This window comes from Marmota monax, unplaced genomic scaffold, assembly GCF_021218885.2.
Source record: "Marmota monax isolate L192 unplaced genomic scaffold, Marmota_monax_Labrador192_F-V1.1 WCK01_AAM20220418_F8-fsc00012, whole genome shotgun sequence".
Classification (NCBI taxonomy): Eukaryota; Metazoa; Chordata; class Mammalia; order Rodentia; family Sciuridae; genus Marmota; species Marmota monax.
In genome coordinates, this window is record NW_026695227.1 from 28,715,206 (window position 1) to 28,731,918 (window position 16,713).

Consider the following 16,713-nt stretch of genomic DNA (forward strand, 5'->3'; position numbering starts at 1 on the left):
AGGGAATAAAGGGGCAACTTTGGAAATAACTGCAACATTGGCCAAGCAAATGAGAAAGGAAAGATTTCTGAGCACCTACTATGTGCCAGTTTTTGATATAAATGCCTTCACCCTTGACAGGCACTCATAAATATGTTTAATGAATCCCATTTAATCAGAAGAGCAGGTTTTTGAAGCTGGCAGTCATGAAAAATTGCCCAACTTTGTAGAGCTGTCAATGGAAATGGATCACTCTGAGCATACCAAGTGATGGCATATTTATCACCTCCGTTCTCCCAGAGTTTCTTGGACTTGGCATAACTCCTGCTGATTTCATATCTAGCTCATAGCAAAAAACGAGCCACCTTGGCTTCCACCAGGTTTACACTGGCTTGCACACAGTCCTCCATCACCCTCAGTAAAGCATTGCTGTGAAGGGACCAGCTACTGTCTGGTGTCTTGCAATGTCACTTTAATCAATAAATCAATCCAGGGCTTGGGTTGTAGCTCAGTGGTAGAGCGCTCGCCTAGTACATGCAAGGCCCTGGATTTGATCCTTAGCACCACATAAAAAATAAACAAATAAAATAAAGGTATTATGTCCAACTACAATCGAAAAACAAATATTGAAAAATAATAAGTCACAATAAAAATAAATAAATAAATAAATAAATAAATAAATAAATCCAGCCAGTACCTACTTTTTTTCCAGGTGCTCTTCTTCTACTACCTGGATGGAGACAAAGAGGGAGTCATTAAGCACTAGAATGAGTTCATGAGGGCAAAGTCCCATAGAGCTCTGTTCTGCAAACCATTACAATCTTTTGAGGATGTAGTGGTCTATATCCATGCCCAGCATTATGTGATAGTGCCAGAAGTAAATGACAGCTACACAAGGACAGCCTACTTGATCAACGAGAAATCAGACCAAGGGTGCTATTGAGCCTAGAGAATAGAAAGAGCTGAACTCTCTGTGAAATTTTTTTATGGAAGAGGAGGTATTTGAGACAAGTCTTCACAAGTAGTTTGAGAATTACATGGGAGGAGAAAAAGAAGGAAGGACAATGTGGAAAGACGCAGAGTAGATTACTATGGGTGATGAGAAGAAAGGAGGACTGTGAAATAAGTGGGCGTTAAGATTTTTAAAAAGAGATTAGCATCTAATAATGAAGGAATCTGAATGACAGAATGAAGTAGAATTTCTGTACGAGACTGAACTGAATCGTTTTGGTCTATTTTGTTTGTTAGCTTTTTTGAAAATTCATTTCAAATTTTCAATATCAAAATTTAATTGCTTAGTCTTTCCTTGTGCTCTTAGAACAAGGCCACTAGAGGAATATGAAATGTCACCAAGACGAAGATTTTTCATGACAAAATCCAACAAAGAATAAATAACTTCCTCAATTAGTTTTAATAGACGTTGATGGTTTAAAACTGACTTTCTTTATTTTGCTTTTTTTAGTGCATATTAATTATACAGAATAATTGTGGCATATTCATACATGCATATTATGTACTTTGATCATTTTAACCCCCCACTACCCCATTTCCCTGTCTCCTTCTCTGTTTCCCTTCTACTTTCATGTTATCTTTTTTTCTAGATTCTACTTATGAAAGAAAACATATGATATTTTCTGAGTCCAGCTTATTTCATTTAACATGATGATCTCCAATTCTACCCATTTTTATTCCTTTGTCAAATGACATTATTTCATTCTTCTTTATGGCTGAATAGTTCCCCATTGTGCACATATACCATATTTTGTTAATCCATTCATCTGTTGATGGGTACCTAGGCTTGGTTATTGTGAATTATGCTGCTAAAAACATGGGTAAGCATGTATCTTTAGAATATGCTCATTCCTTCAGGAATATACAAAAAGTTGTGATTTTCTTGATGACTTGAATCTTGGCATACGTCTGAACAGCAAAATCTGTTTGCCCTCAATACTTAACTTTTCTCAACATAATTCTCTTTGCATGTAAAAACGCCTTCTAAGAGAACTATTTGCAAAGGGGTTGGACTTTAGAACTGTGCTTTTCTGAGTTTCTTTGTAACATTTATCATTCTACTCCTCTGTGGCTATGAGGAATTCCAGCAATGTAGATCTCCATCTGCGTGATCTAACTCCTAAACTGGAATCTCTTGTACCATTTCTTGGTCAATCACCTCTCATCATTTATGTACCCAAAGACACCTCTTGGAAATTGTTTTTCTGTTTTTTTCTTAAGATAATTAAGCTTTATGCCAACTTTTAGGGATCAACTCAGTCTGATCCTGATTTCTCCCATAATTTGCTCTGGACTATGCCATAAGGAACATGTTCCCCATGAAGGCCCCTTTCACATTATCTGACCTTGTCTACTTTTATGAACTGCTACATCCTATTGTGGCATCCCTGCCTCCTGGTATATGTGCTTATAGATTGTCCCTTTCCACTCATAGAAGGGTATTTTGATCATTTCAGTTTTAGTTTTGCCTTATATGTGTCATGTTGAGAAATTTTTAACCTACCTCAGTATTCTCAATAAATATAACCTCATGCATTTTCTTTCATTAATTTTTTTCTTTAAAATATCAAAATCAAAATCATCTGAAATTCATTTCAGGTGTGGTATGAAGTGGGAATCTGATTTTTTTTTTCAGTTTTGTTTTTGGGCTTCTATTAACTTCATATCCAATTATTAAGACATAATTCTGTATTATTTAAATACCCAATACTTACAAAAATCTGTTCATCAAGTTCTTCATGATGAAAATATAAGCTAAGCAAGGTTTTAAAGTTTCTCCTGGATCTTCTATCTCAAGACTATGGTCTTCTGTATAGATAAGGACATTTAGTATGTTGGTCAGACATGGACACAACTACTAATTTAGGGGGTAATTATATAGAGAGCCCCATCTCTAAGCTTCATTCCACCACTGATGTTTGGCAGTGAATCTTTTCTTCTGTCTGCATATGTCCCCCACAGCTTCCCAGAGGCTCTCCTTCCATACCATACCCTGAGAAATAGATTTTCATTGAGGAAATGAATCCTGTGAAATAGCAACTGAGTTAATCAATAAATCAATTCAAGATAAAATATCACTTGTTGATAATGGCTTGACATGCCTCCTCTCAACCATACCTCCCTCTCACAGGTCACTCCTAAGATACCATTTATACCCCAATTCAAAGAGGAGAGCATGTTAAGAGGTTTGAGTAGTGAGGTCTTCTTGACCCTCAACTAAAATTATACAGCTGATGCCAGACTCACTTGTGCATAAAACAGAACTTTTACTTGATTCCAGAGAGAGGCTGAGTGTATAAGTCAAAGGTAGAAGATGGAGAATGGCTAAGTGTTCTGCATAGGCAGGAACAATAAGTCAGAGTGGGGAAAGGAACATGGTAAAAGGAGCAGGACCCAGAGAGGGGTTCTACTATGGGGAGAAGAACCCCCACACTCTGCAAGTTCAGGGAAGAAGAAGGAACCTGGAGAGCAGAAAGGTTGAACAAGAGTTGTCAATAGCTTGTTGTGCAGTGTGCAACTGACCCCTCCTCCTCTGTGCCTTCCATAAAGTCTTTGGTGAAATCTACATTTTCTTACTAATCCTTTGGTGCCAGCGAATCATGTCTAGGGAATGTGGAGGGGTTTAATGTCCTTTATAAAAAATATACAGTATATGAAAATAAATTATTACTATTCATGCACGTTGAATGATTCAATGTAATTGGATAAAGAAAGCAAAGAAATCCAAAATTTAGAGTATGTATTAATCTAGTCTGCTGAGAACATACTACCTGCGTAACCATGGGGAGGGGCTTATGTCTAGAAAAATTATCATATTCTGGTCAGAAGCTTGGACTTCAGCATAAGGCAGATCCAAATCGTGAACTAGGTCTTTTCACTCACCAGCTTTTTTGACTTTCATAGTCTCGTCTGTAAAATGGGGACCATAATAGATAAGTGAGGCAACAGGAGTGAAGTGTTTAGCACAGCGAGTCATTCAGTACTAGCAGTTACCCCCTCATGGTCATCAGTCGGCTCTTCAGTTTTTCCGTGGTCCCTGCTGCTAACTCTCGGGGTTCACAGCATCTCCAATTCCTTCTCATTATTATAGAAAACTATCTTCTGTGATTTACTACATGTAAAGTGCTAGGTGTGATACACTATTTGTATACTATGTATAGTACTCATAGCATCCCACCAGGTGGCTATTATTATTTATATTTTTCACACAAGGAATTTTAGTCTCCATACAATTAAATGAATCCATCTAAAGACAGACAGATTTGTCTGACTTCACTGCCAATGTTCCTTCCTATCAGTCTAGTCACAACATTTTAGTGTTAAATGGAACATACTCCCTTACATAATCAATGCGGATATGACATAAATTCTGTTCTCCAATTTATATGTCATATCCCCACTACAATCTCAGGCTATCTGTGCTTTCCAATGTGTTTGCTCTCTTGTCCTCTTCTTGGTCCTTCCTCCCTGCTTAATGGAGGACATGGCACAAGGTACAGGAGAGGACCAGAAGTCAGAAGAAAATGCTGGATGGAATGACAGGCAGATGTGGTGGCCCTAGTGATTTATACCATGTGATCGGTCAGTTATAAACATTTTATCTTCTTTGTCAAAACCTGGCCCAAGAATAGCCAATTCTGACCAAGAAACATGAAGAGAAGTTTGCTAAAGAGTCCTAGAAGATGTTTCCTCCCTTCCAAGGAGACTTGGGAAGAAGCGGCCATTCTTCTTCTTCCTCAGGATTTTATCCTATCTGGATATGGACCAGATCTTGCTTACAGACTGAGATTGAAACAAGTTCTAGATGGTCAAGGGAAGATGAAAATATGTGCATCCTCAAAGATATTCTTGAGTCAAAAACCAAACAACCCCAGAGCCCACCTGACAGACTTGCTGTAAAGAGAGATGATAAGTTTGTTGACTCAAAGTCCATTTGAATCCATTTCTTTTGGAGGCAGCTAAAGGCATTCCAATATGAAGATGTGGTTTTATGGATGGTGTTGTCCAGGTTTAGAAGAAGGCAAAGGACTTTGGTGGAAACATGAGGTCCTTAGAGAACACAAGAAAAGGAAGTTCCAGAAGGTTGCTATACAGTGAAATGAGTTACCAATGGAGATTTATTTTCTAGGATTTTAAAAATAGGACAGATTCTCATTCTTCTGACTTGTTTCAATTACTCCAGATGAAAGAGAGAGAAGGATTAGAATGGTTGACCTCTAAAAGGTCTAATTTTGAGAGGTCAAAAATATCTGCTTAAATAACACTGTGAAGCCTGAACTTTATCTTCTTAATCTTTCAGCAATAGATTCTCTTGAAATTGTGCTTTTTTTTTTTTTGAGATGCAAAGACAAAAGAAAACAAGACAGGAATAAGTGTATTCCTACCATTATGTAACCTAATGCTAGGGAAGTATTAAAGTTTTTGCTACATATTTAAACACTAGAGTCTGACTTAGGTAGTGCTCTTCATAAATTTCCACTACAGACTAATTTGGCTTCAAGATTATGTAATCTACTTCTTTTCCCTCCTCATATCTTATCCGTGATGGATTAGGGCTGGGTTATATAAGCAATTTTCTTTAAAAATTATATTAATAAAAATGTGGAGTCTTCACAGAGAACGTTTTCTTAGATTTCAAGGTACAATCTGTAGCTGGGGGAACTTTGACAAACACTAAATTAATTTAATTGAAATGATGGAGCTCTGAACTTCCAAAAATGGGGTGAGTACAATTTTTTTTCCTAGTGTAAAGAACTAGCTGTGTGACTCATGATTTTGAGCCCCAAGTAAATGGTTGGAAACAGCCTCTGGTGAATCATAAAACAGAACAATCACCAGTGACCCATAACCTGGGAATAATGGAGCAGTGTGTTCCCCCAGAACATGAAGGTGAGAGCCAGGTAAGTAGTTATCCCTGACTTTAAGTAAGTAAGTAGTTCCCCAATAAACAGAAAATTTTGTTGAAGTAGAGTCAATATAGAAATGCAGACTCTCATGAAAACTTTGACGTCTTGCTTTCTGAGTGTAGTTACAGGTTTCTCATAAGAACTAAGTGCTCTACACGGCACTGGGAACGTTTAAAAAAAAGGCACAGCTCCCACTCTTAAGGATTGTGCAGTTATTGATGTCATAATACTAATATAAGCAATTGCAATACAAATAGTGCTATAATTGAGATATATAAGTTTTAGGGCAGTAGAATGGGAAATACTTACTTATTCTGTTTAAGGGAAGTCAAGGAAGACTTTCACAGAGAAGATAACTCTGGAATTGAGTTCTGTATACTGAGAAGTGTTAGGAGAACGATGTAGAGAGAAGTATTTCCACCAGAGTGAATAGCAGCAGCCAAAGTAACTACGTGGAGGTAGGGCTCGGGGGAGCATGCACATTAGAAGCAGTTCATTGGGGTACAGCTCAGGATGTATGGGAGATAAGCTGGTGGGGTGCTGGGAGCCATTAGCCAAGTAGGTATGACAATTTCCTTGCCAGCGTACCCCATGTTGCTGACATGTTGCAGTGACATTGAATGTAGGTGACCTTGCTCAAGGACCAAGGCAGATTAGGGTGTTCCCGGTTTTAAGATAATCGTGTTTAGGGCGTTCCCAGTTTAGGTTCCAGGTTTAAGGTTTAAGATTATTCCTGCTGGGAATAGGGCGTATCCTGCTGCCTGAGTTCCCCTTGAGTTCTCACGGGATTCAGACAGTATATTTTGGAGATAGAAGCCCAGTGGAGGGGGATTTGGGAAGAGAACGTGGATTTCCCCAGAACGTGATTGTAGACGGCTGGTGTGAGTTCGGGAATAAAGAGTTGCTGTTTGAATCTACAAGCTGTGTGGTGGCTCGTGATTGTGTGCCCAGCCAGACTGCGGCATTTGTGCCCAGCCAGACTGCGGCAGTGGGGAGCAAAATTTCAGGTGAAAAAGGGCCTCATAATAAATTAAGGATTTAGAATAAATTCTATGGGAAATGGAAAGCCATTGCCTAGTTTTAAGCTAGTATGTGACTGATAGTATTTACACTTTTAGAGGGATAACCCACTCTGGTAATAGCAATAAGCATGGATTGTGAGAAACTTAATTGAGATGCAAAGGGATCCTTCCAGAAACAGTCATCAGTTTTGCGGGGAAGAGGACATATTACAAAATCCACAGGGGAAAGAATCAGTAGGACTTCAGTGCCGATCCACAGCACATGGCCCAGCACAGGACTTTCCTTAAAGCACTTGTCTAGGTATTAAACTCGTAGTTGCTCATTTCAATCTCTTTGCTGGCTCTCTTCCTTTTCCTGACTTCTAGATGTTAGAGGACACTTGGGCCCAATTCTAGGCCCTCTTCTCTTCTTCCTCCAGTCTCCCTTTCTGAAACATCTCATTCAATCCCATGGCATTAAGGATTCTGTATGCACTGATAACTCCCCAAATTTACCTCTAGCTTCAACCTTTCCCCTTAGCTTTAACCTAGTGTATCCAATGGCATCCTCAACTTCTCAAACTTGACCTCCCCATAGAAAACTCTTGGTTACTGCCCTGCCCCAAATGTCATTCCTTCCCTAATATTTTGTATCTCTCTAAATGGTACCATCATCCACTCAGTTGCTCAGAAAAGCAAACAAACCAGAATCATCATATGCCTGAGTCTAGAAGATTGTCAGTGTTTCTCCAAATTCAGTGAAGGCTGCCCTTTTGTGCAAATCCAGTGGACACCATTTGCAATCCATGTAAATGGCACCCCTTTTTCTTATGCAACATAATTGCCCTACAATGCTTCTCTTCATCCTATTTATTCAAAAAACTAGAGATTTTCTAAAAGGAAATTTCAGGCCCCAATATTTTTCTGAAATGTCTTCTTTCCAATAAGATGTTACCTGACACATTCCAATTGACATTTACCTCTTTCTGAAAGAGGCTAAAGCTACCTGTGACACAGTCATACATCAGGAAGTCCTGAGCATCTCTGAAAAAACTGAACTCCTTTTTGCTAAGGATTATAATATGGGGCTCTGCTTATGTTGGCATTTCAATAAACACTGAAGGATAGACTCTCACATCCCAGGCCTTAGTCTCATTTAGTTAATAAGAAATATCTTCTCTCCTTTCCACATAATATTGTTTCTATTTATCACCATTCTACTTCTTTTCATCAGGGCCTGCCTTTCCACAACTGCCTTAACTATAATAGACAGCCAGAGTCTTCTAGAATACAAATATTGAAAATACTAAACTCACAGGCACAAGCAAAAATATACCATCCCATGTGGCTTTTTGACTGGTGATACAGCATTGTTTAGTGTGTGGATTTCTGGCTAAGAATCAGTCTGACTCAGATTTGCATCTTAGCTCCAGCACTGAGGGCTGTTTGTGTTACATAAGCAAGTTAATCTCTGAAACAAGTTCCTTCATCCGAAAACAAAAGCAAACTCACAGGGTTGTTGTGCAGATTAGATGAGGTTAATATATGCAAAATGCCTAGAATCTAGTAGACACTTAAGAAATGCTAGTGGTTTTGTTGCATTATTATTATTTCTTTTCTCTGCATCATTTAGAATTCTCAGTCTGCCTAATAAATCAGAAGTGGTTTCATCAAAGTTGATCTTTATAGAACATCTTATCCTGTAACACTTAGATTGAAAAATGGTCAAACTCCAACTCTCAAAGGCCAGATTTTGTGATCTGCTTTCAAGAGAAGCCAGGCATGACTCAGGAATTAATCTGAATGTGTGGGTAATAAAGTTGCTTCCAATCTGAGAATGAATCTACACAGGAAATAGAAAATTGAGCAAGCATCAAGTGAATTTAGAGGCACACACTGCTCCCAAACTATTAAAAACAGTGTGTGTACCATTTGGGCTCTTTTTCTCCATCTTTCTAAAGAGCAGGGACAGCACACGCTTTACAGCAGAGAGTGTTCCTCTTGTCAGAACATGGGGGAGCTCTACATGGTTCGAATTAGAATTGGCATTTCTGAAAGAGGCTAAAGCTACCTGTGACACAGGCAAACATCAGGAAGTCCTGAGCATCTCTGAACCAAAACTTCCTTGTTTACTAACATTCCAAAGAAAGTACCTAATTCAAAATCATGAGTAGTTTCCAGCTTGGGAGGCTGAGACAGGAGGATCGCAAGTTCAAAGCCAGCCTTAGAAATGGTGAGGCACTAAGCAACTAACTCAGTGAGACCATATCTTTGAATAAAAACATACAAAATAGGGCTGGGGATGTGGCTCAGTGGTTGAGTGCTCCTGAGTTCAATCCCTGGTATCCTCCCTCTCAAAAAAATTATAAATAGTTCCAACATATCATCGTTTTTACAACAAGATATATTTTCTATCATTCTACCTGCACCCAAACCATGCTGGGATTTCCAAACCAGACCACACAAACATTTTGCTTCAATCATATCCGGTACAAGGAAATTCAGCTTAGTAGGACTGGTAATTGTAGCTGATCCATGAGAAAATGTTCAGAGTTTACCATCCCACTGTTTTTCTGAGAACAGGGGGTACCTGGAGGTCATAATTATCACACATTGGGAGGTAGAGGAAGAAAAACTGAATGACATTACACATTATAGAGTTTATTCCTCTTGTTGTGTATCAAATGAAAGCTATTCCTGGTTGTAACAGTGTTAGAACCAGCAATGCATTTGGAGGCTACCATTCATTTGTTTATTCTTAAGTATTTTTTTAGTTGTAGATGAACATAATACATTTATTTATTTATTTATTTTTATGTAGTACTGAGGATCAAACCCAGTGCCTCACACATGCCAGGCAAGCGCTCTATCACTGAGCTACAACCCTAGCCCCCATTTCTGTTTATTCTTCAAACCATCTTATAAGGCTAGTTTCCAGAGTTCTGAGAACAGGTACTCCAAAATATGAAATGGTAAGTGCTTTAGATCTTCACCATTTCAGACCCAGCCATACATTGCTCAGGAACCTCTAGTGATGTCCCAAGGGAACCTATTCTCACTAGACTCCACAACTCTGCAAACACCCAGGTTGGCTTTATAACAGAGGAAGAAACCTACAGTAACCTCAAATAGTGTTAAAACTATTTAAAACCCCAAATGTTACTTCATTTCTACTCAAAGTTGAAAAATATAATGATTATTGGTTTGTAAAACCCCACGATGACAGTTAAATTAATATTGGGGGAGACATGGCATTTCCCAGTTGTCATGACAACCCTGATGCTTCTCTCAGTGTGCACGCTTTTTTAGGTGTTGCATCTAATTTAGGATTTGACTCGGAAACTGACAAAACAACTCAGAGATCTAGAAAGATATACCTGTTCTATCAATTAAGATGACATGCTAATGTGTAGAGGATTCTCAGTCACAGGGAAGGGTTCACCTAGGCAGTGGTTTCTATAGAGATGCAACTCCCAAACCAGCATTGCCAAAAATAAGGCTTTACTCATCCAGAAAGACCAAAGGAGGGGAATTCTGTGATGCAGGTGTGAATAGGGCTTCAGTGATTAGAAGTGTGTCGAGTTTCCATTAGTGCCCAGCTGAACTGAAAATAATTAAGTTCATTTTTTTAACTGAAAGGTAGGATTGGAATTAGTAATTAAGAAGCAAAATTTTGAGAAGGGCTTACAAAGGAATTGTTATGGTTTGGATATGTGGTTCCCCCCAAAAAAGATCATGCATGAGACAATGGCAGAAAGTTTATAGGTGAAATGAATAGATTGAGAGTTGTAACCTGATCGATGGATTAATCCACTGATATGGATTAACTGGGTGGTAACTGTAAGCAGATAGAGTGTGGCTGGAGAAGGTAGGTCACTGGGGGCAAGACTTTAAGGATTATATTTTATCCCTAGTGAGCAGAGCACTGGTGCTCCACCCCTCTTTCCTGGTGGCCATATCCTGAGCTGCTTTCCTCTGCCAAGCCCCGCCCCCCGTAATATTCTGCCTCAGGCCCAGAGCTACAGAGTCAGACAACCAGGAGCTAAACCTCTGAAACTGTGAACCAAAATGAACTTTTCCCTAATTGTTCAGGTGTTTTGGTGACAGCAACAGAAAGCTGGCCAAAACAATTTCTGGATGGAAGCTTATTTTTCAGATGAGGAAACTGAATGACCTGGGAAGGAGACAACTAGCTCAAGTCACTGCATTCTACCAAGGTCAGAGGGGAATGCATTGTCCTCCCCCAACCCAGTAGACTCTCAAGTCCTCAACCTCCAAGTTTTGTCTTTTATTTTAAGATTTTTAATTCATTTATTTATTTTAATTAGATATTTATGATAGCAGAATGCATTTTGATTTGTTGTATACAATTGCAGCATGACTTTTCATTTCTCTGGTTGTACATGATGTAGTGTTGCGCCATATGTGCAGTCATACATACATACATGTACCTAGGGTAATGATGTCCATCCCATTCCACCATCTTTTCCACCCCCATGCCCCTTCCCCACCCTCCCTCCCCTTGGCCCAGTCAAAGTTCCTCCATTTTTCCTATGGATGATCAGCATCCACTTATCAGAGAGAACATTCAGCCTTTGGGGATTGGCTTACTTCACTTAGCATTTGCAACTGATACAAAGAAGCAGTTTCCATGAAAAAGATTTTACTTTTATTCTTTCTGTGCCTAACCTTCATTTGGTTAGCCAGATACCTTACACTTATTAATTAGGGATAAAAATAATACTAGCTGCCTATAATCTCCTCTCACTTAGAAGATTCACTACTTTACCTTTGGGTTTTTAAATAAAAATTATTCTGATAGAATTTCAGATAACAAATAGAAAGATTTCTCAGTGTCTCAGAAATTATCTTGGTTTGTATGTTATTTTATTATTATTTCAAAAACAAACATGAATATTTCAAGACAATAATAATTCTGTCTAAAAGAGAAGCTCATTTCCTTAACAGGGAACATAATGTTACAGTTAGAAATTCAAAACTGAAAATCTCCAAACTGAACTTACACCTTTACTAGATATAACTTGGGGCAAGGTTTGATTGAGGCTTTATTTTTGTTGTGGCTAGGATTTAAGATCACACATCAAACAGAAAAGGAAAGGTTATAAATGTGGTAAAAACTGGGGAAAAGAAGGAAAATAAAGAAAAAGATACACAAAAAGTACTGGGTACTTGTTACAAGAACAGTCACAATTTATGTAAGCTCTTGACATACTGCAGAGAATATATGAAATTTGGGAAGACTAGTCAGCATTGAAACCTTCATCATTTGGGGGAGAATCCTCCAACTGTTTCAGTGTTGGTAAGAGAGAGGTTCTCTTTCTCGATGGCCTAAAAGTCTTAAAAGGCCAAGCTCTCACTTCCCAATCCCCTTGAAGCTTAAACACAGTCACATATCTTAGACACAGCAAGTAGGTGCTCATACCCAAGGTTTGGTACCCGAGGCAGTAGTGTGCTGATAAACTGGCTTTCTGGGAAAACAAAAACCAGTCCTGATTTGTAGGTTTGCCAATTTTCATGATGAAAGTAACTCCTACTGTAGATGATTTCAAACTAAAAACTTCTCAGCTTGCAAAACTCATGCACATTTAATAGTTGTCTCTCGTAAGCAGGTTCAATTCAGCTTCAGGACTTCATGCAGAGGGGAAGGATGCTGAGGCAGGGCAGCTAAGTAAGAGTTCCATGGCATTATGACAGGACCAGGCCACAGCAGTAACTAAGACCAGCGGTAGAGGAGCCATTGGGGTCACCCAAGTAACTATTCCTCCTGTTGGCCTTGTTCTCTCTTCTTTCCCTTGGCTTCCCTTAGCACCTGCTCATTTTCCTATCCTGGTTCTTTCACCTTCCTCAATTCTGTAAGCATCTCAGTCACCCCCCCAAAAAACCTTTTTCTGATCATGTAAGTCAGAATTGGTTTCAATGCCTACAACAAAGAGCCATTAAATGCTTTTAATTAGGCCTGATGACAGTCCAGTGAAGAAGGCCCTGCCATTATTATCCCCAGGTTGCAGAGGAGGAAGTGGAGCTCAGAGAAGTTGGAGAACTTGCTTACAGTCACACATAGCTGGCAAGTAACAACTCAAATGCTATTTGCCCTGTGCTAAGTTTCCTCTCACAAACCAAGACCATCTCTCTTCTCTTGTCCTGTCCTGATGGCGTGCTCTTGATCTCTGTCCCTGTTAAGCCTATATTATACTAGGAACATGATTTGGGTTATAAAAATTTTAATGAAAATACATAACTTCTTGAAACATTAGCCTCAAATAATCATTAACTCTAGAACAAACAATAAAATTTGAGATATTCATTTATAAAGAGAAGGTGATTTCTTTTCATAGTCTTATCTCTGCAGGAATTTTCCTCCTTGGTTAAATTCCAGTCCAGAAGCTTCAGGCTTTAACTCCAAAGGAGAACTCTCCAGTGTGGAGGGGCAGCTGCACCAGTGGAACTAAACTAGCACATTCTCCTGAAATTCACCACCTGCTTCAGGTTCTCCTACTTGAATAATTCCCAAAAAACCATACTGCTTCCAAGTGCATTCTGCTCTAGCTTTAATATTCCACACAATGTAGACAGAAATTTTCATCTGCACGCTTTAGCACAGCACTGTTAACAAATGTGAGTGGGGAAAGAAAATGTGAGTAAAGAGTTTGAGAAAGGGAAATAGTTCTACATGCAAAGAAATGAGTTCTGATTTTACTACAGCTACCTGGTTCTTTATATTGGTCAAAGCTCTTAATTGAAGACAATGTCATTCATTCTAGTTAGTTGAAAAAGAAATTTAAGGAATATTAGAAACTCACCGAAATACTGGAAGGCCCTGGGGGAAAGCATTTGGACTTAGCTACCAGGGAAAGTGCCCAGAACTAGTCCACAGGACTGGCCAGGTAAAGAAGTAGGTGCTGCCATCAGCTCTGGAACTACTAATTCTTTTCTGTGATCTGGAGCTGTCCTCTATTACTGTCAGTCTCACAAATGCCCCCATCTTGGCCACTCCCAACCAGCAACCCAGATGCCCCAGTGATCCCTTTGGTAGCTTGCTTCCACATCACAATTTCATGAATTGTTTGGAAAAATCTAAGGCACATATCTGCATCCTGTGGCATTAAAAATATATGAGAATGTCCACTCACTCTCACAAATGGCACGATTTGTCCACATACAAGAAGAGAGAAGCTTCTAGTACTTGCTGGCATAATTTTATAGATACGTTGCTTGGGTTCCTCACTTTCATGTGAGGAACTATTTTTAAAGCACCTCAACTTTTGTTTTTAGTCAATTCTTAAAGGAAAAAAAAGTAAAAGACAGATGGCCATGGATCATCCTCTGCCTTTAACCATTTTATTTCACTTCTCACTTTCGAATACTAACCAGCATCTTCCCCCAGGATATTAATACTATAAATGGCCCCACCCCTCTTCTGAGATCTGTTGCCCTACCTGTGGTGGTGTGGTAAATGGGGAGGGATCTATGTTTCTCCTTCAGGTCCAGAGAATAACAATATCCATGCCAGAAATAGCTGCCTGCTCACAAAAATCCACCATCTTCTTTTCTTCCTGGACCCATAGGGAAACCACAGCTCCTAGGATCCTTTGCAGTTAGTCTGAGCCATCATTCATTTGGGAGTCTATTCTTGAACTTAATCTACTTTAAGAATACATTAAGAACACAGAGAATTTTAATCCTCACCTTGTAAGAATTATACACATGTAGACAATAATTCTTTCTTTATTACATCAAATGTAAATACAGTTTTTACCCTTGGCTGCATCTAATGAAATGCCACACTTTCATTTCTGAATTTTTGTTACAGGCTCACTGGTTTAATGTGATAAGGCCTCAGAGGTCAAGACTGAAGATCGGTAGCTATCATGGACCCATTAGTTCACTCAGATCCTGGCTAAATGCCCTGATGCCTTTCAGCTGTCATGCAAAAATGTTCCTTTGTCCATCCTTAGCCATTAGAGGAAAAGCAGGAATAGAATATTACAAACCCATTACAACTTTTGAGAAAATTTCCTGAAGTTCTCATGCTAATATTAAGTTAGTGGCATCATTTTTTACCAAATGGATGGCCATCCTTTTCCTATAATAATGTAATCCTTATCTAGCAATCTTAGCCAATGAATAGCAAAATATAGAAAAACAGCTGGAAAAAATGCATTATGGTTCTCATCATACTTATGATGGAAAAGAACTGAACTATTTCAGTTCTTTATGGAAAAGAACTGAACTATTTCCCTTTTGAAGCTGCATTAACTTGGTCAGACTAATGGGATGCTATTCAATGTGTTGAAAGAGGTAGATTATTGAGTAGACTCAAGTAGACTTTCCCCAACAGACTTAATGCACCTACAAAAAAAAAGGGAGCAATTTTCTCCCTTTTTATAAAGAGCAAAGCTCTTTTGAGAACTAATTTCTTCACTTCTAAAAAATGGAAGAAACACCAGCCATTAGCAATATTCTCAATATTCTCTTGATTATACCTGTGTGGATTTTATAATATATAGCAAGATGGACAAATACACTCTATTCTCATTTATATGCAAACATGTATGTGTACCTTTTTCAAGATATGTCTGTGTGTATGTGCATTTACAAATGTAGTAGGCAATTCTCATCATTCATGGAAGTTATTTCTACAAAGTTATGAATACCAGGTTAGTAAAAACTGAACAACTACACCTTGGTGTATATGTATGTATATACTTATATTTATACATATGTACATATGAATATATATATAAATATACATTTATATATACATTTGTATATATCATATATATCATTTCTTTTCTTTCTGTTTTGCTTTGTTTGGGGTTTTTAATTTGTTTTGTTTTGTTTATATGGAGTCTCACTATGTTGCCCAGGCTGATCTTGAACTCCTGGAATCAAGGGATCTCTTACCTCAATCTCCCAAGTGCTGAGACTATATGCATGTACCACCATCCTGATCTGAAACAAAGGAGTAGAGGAATTGCCTTGTTAAACTTCATCTGGGAATGTGAATACCCAGGAGACCCAAATTTTTCATAATTCACACATTTTGAATGATGGATGTCTTACTCCACTTATTGATGCTGTAACCAGAAGAGTCTAATGTATTGCCCATAGACTGTGTTATTTATAGACAACAGAAATATATTTGGTTTGTGGTTCTGGAGGTGGCTGGGAAGTCCAAGATCAAGGGCCTGCACCTAGCGAGGGCCTTCTTGCTGCATCATAATAGTGTGGAAGGCATTACATGGTGAGAGAGTGACAGACAGAGAAAAAGATAAAAGGAGGGAGAAAAGAGGAGAGCCGGGGGAGGGAGAGAGAGAAGGGGTTGGGGAGAGTAGGAAGGGAAAGAAAAAGAGAGGCTGAACTCACCCTTCATAAGGACGCCATGTGATTGTGAACCCACTAGAAGATAACAGTATTAATCCATTCATGGGGGCAGAATCCTCATGATCTAATCACCTCTTAAGTGCTCACCTCTGGACAATATTGTGCTGCAGTCTGACTGGGCACAATTCACGAGCCACTTATCAAGCAGGAACGAACTCATCAGGAATTCCCTCAGAGCCCAACTACCACGACCGGCTTCCCACAAGCCTCTCCCACAAGCCTCTCAACCCCCCACTCCTCCTGCTCTTGAGGCCGATTGTCTGGGTTGGGTGGGCAGAGCCAAAAAAGTCCCCCAATGAGCAGCTCCGTGGTCTGAAAGGGCAGGGAAACAGCCCAATGAGCATCACCGCAGAGGAGCCAATCAGCTGGCAGCTGGAAGTTTGCTGGGGCCCCTTTAGCTGTGGCTCTTA

At 39.1% G+C, this 16,713-nt stretch overlaps 1 long non-coding RNA gene across 2 annotated transcripts; it reads right to left on the reverse strand.

The window, feature by feature from the left end:
• Nucleotides 1-272: 272 nt before the first annotated feature.
• Nucleotides 273-16,506, reverse strand: LOC131423884 (uncharacterized). 2 transcript variants are annotated; one of them, XR_009225993.1, is made up of 4 exons: nt 16,391-16,506; nt 15,824-15,871; nt 14,356-14,563; nt 273-709 (listed from the first exon to the last, which is right to left on the reverse strand). It is a non-coding gene; the product is annotated as an uncharacterized LOC131423884 (long non-coding RNA). The 2 variants fall into 2 exon arrangements; XR_009225992.1 differs by lacking the exon at nt 273-709 and adding an exon at nt 13,124-13,522.
• Nucleotides 16,507-16,713: the final 207 nt, after the last annotated feature.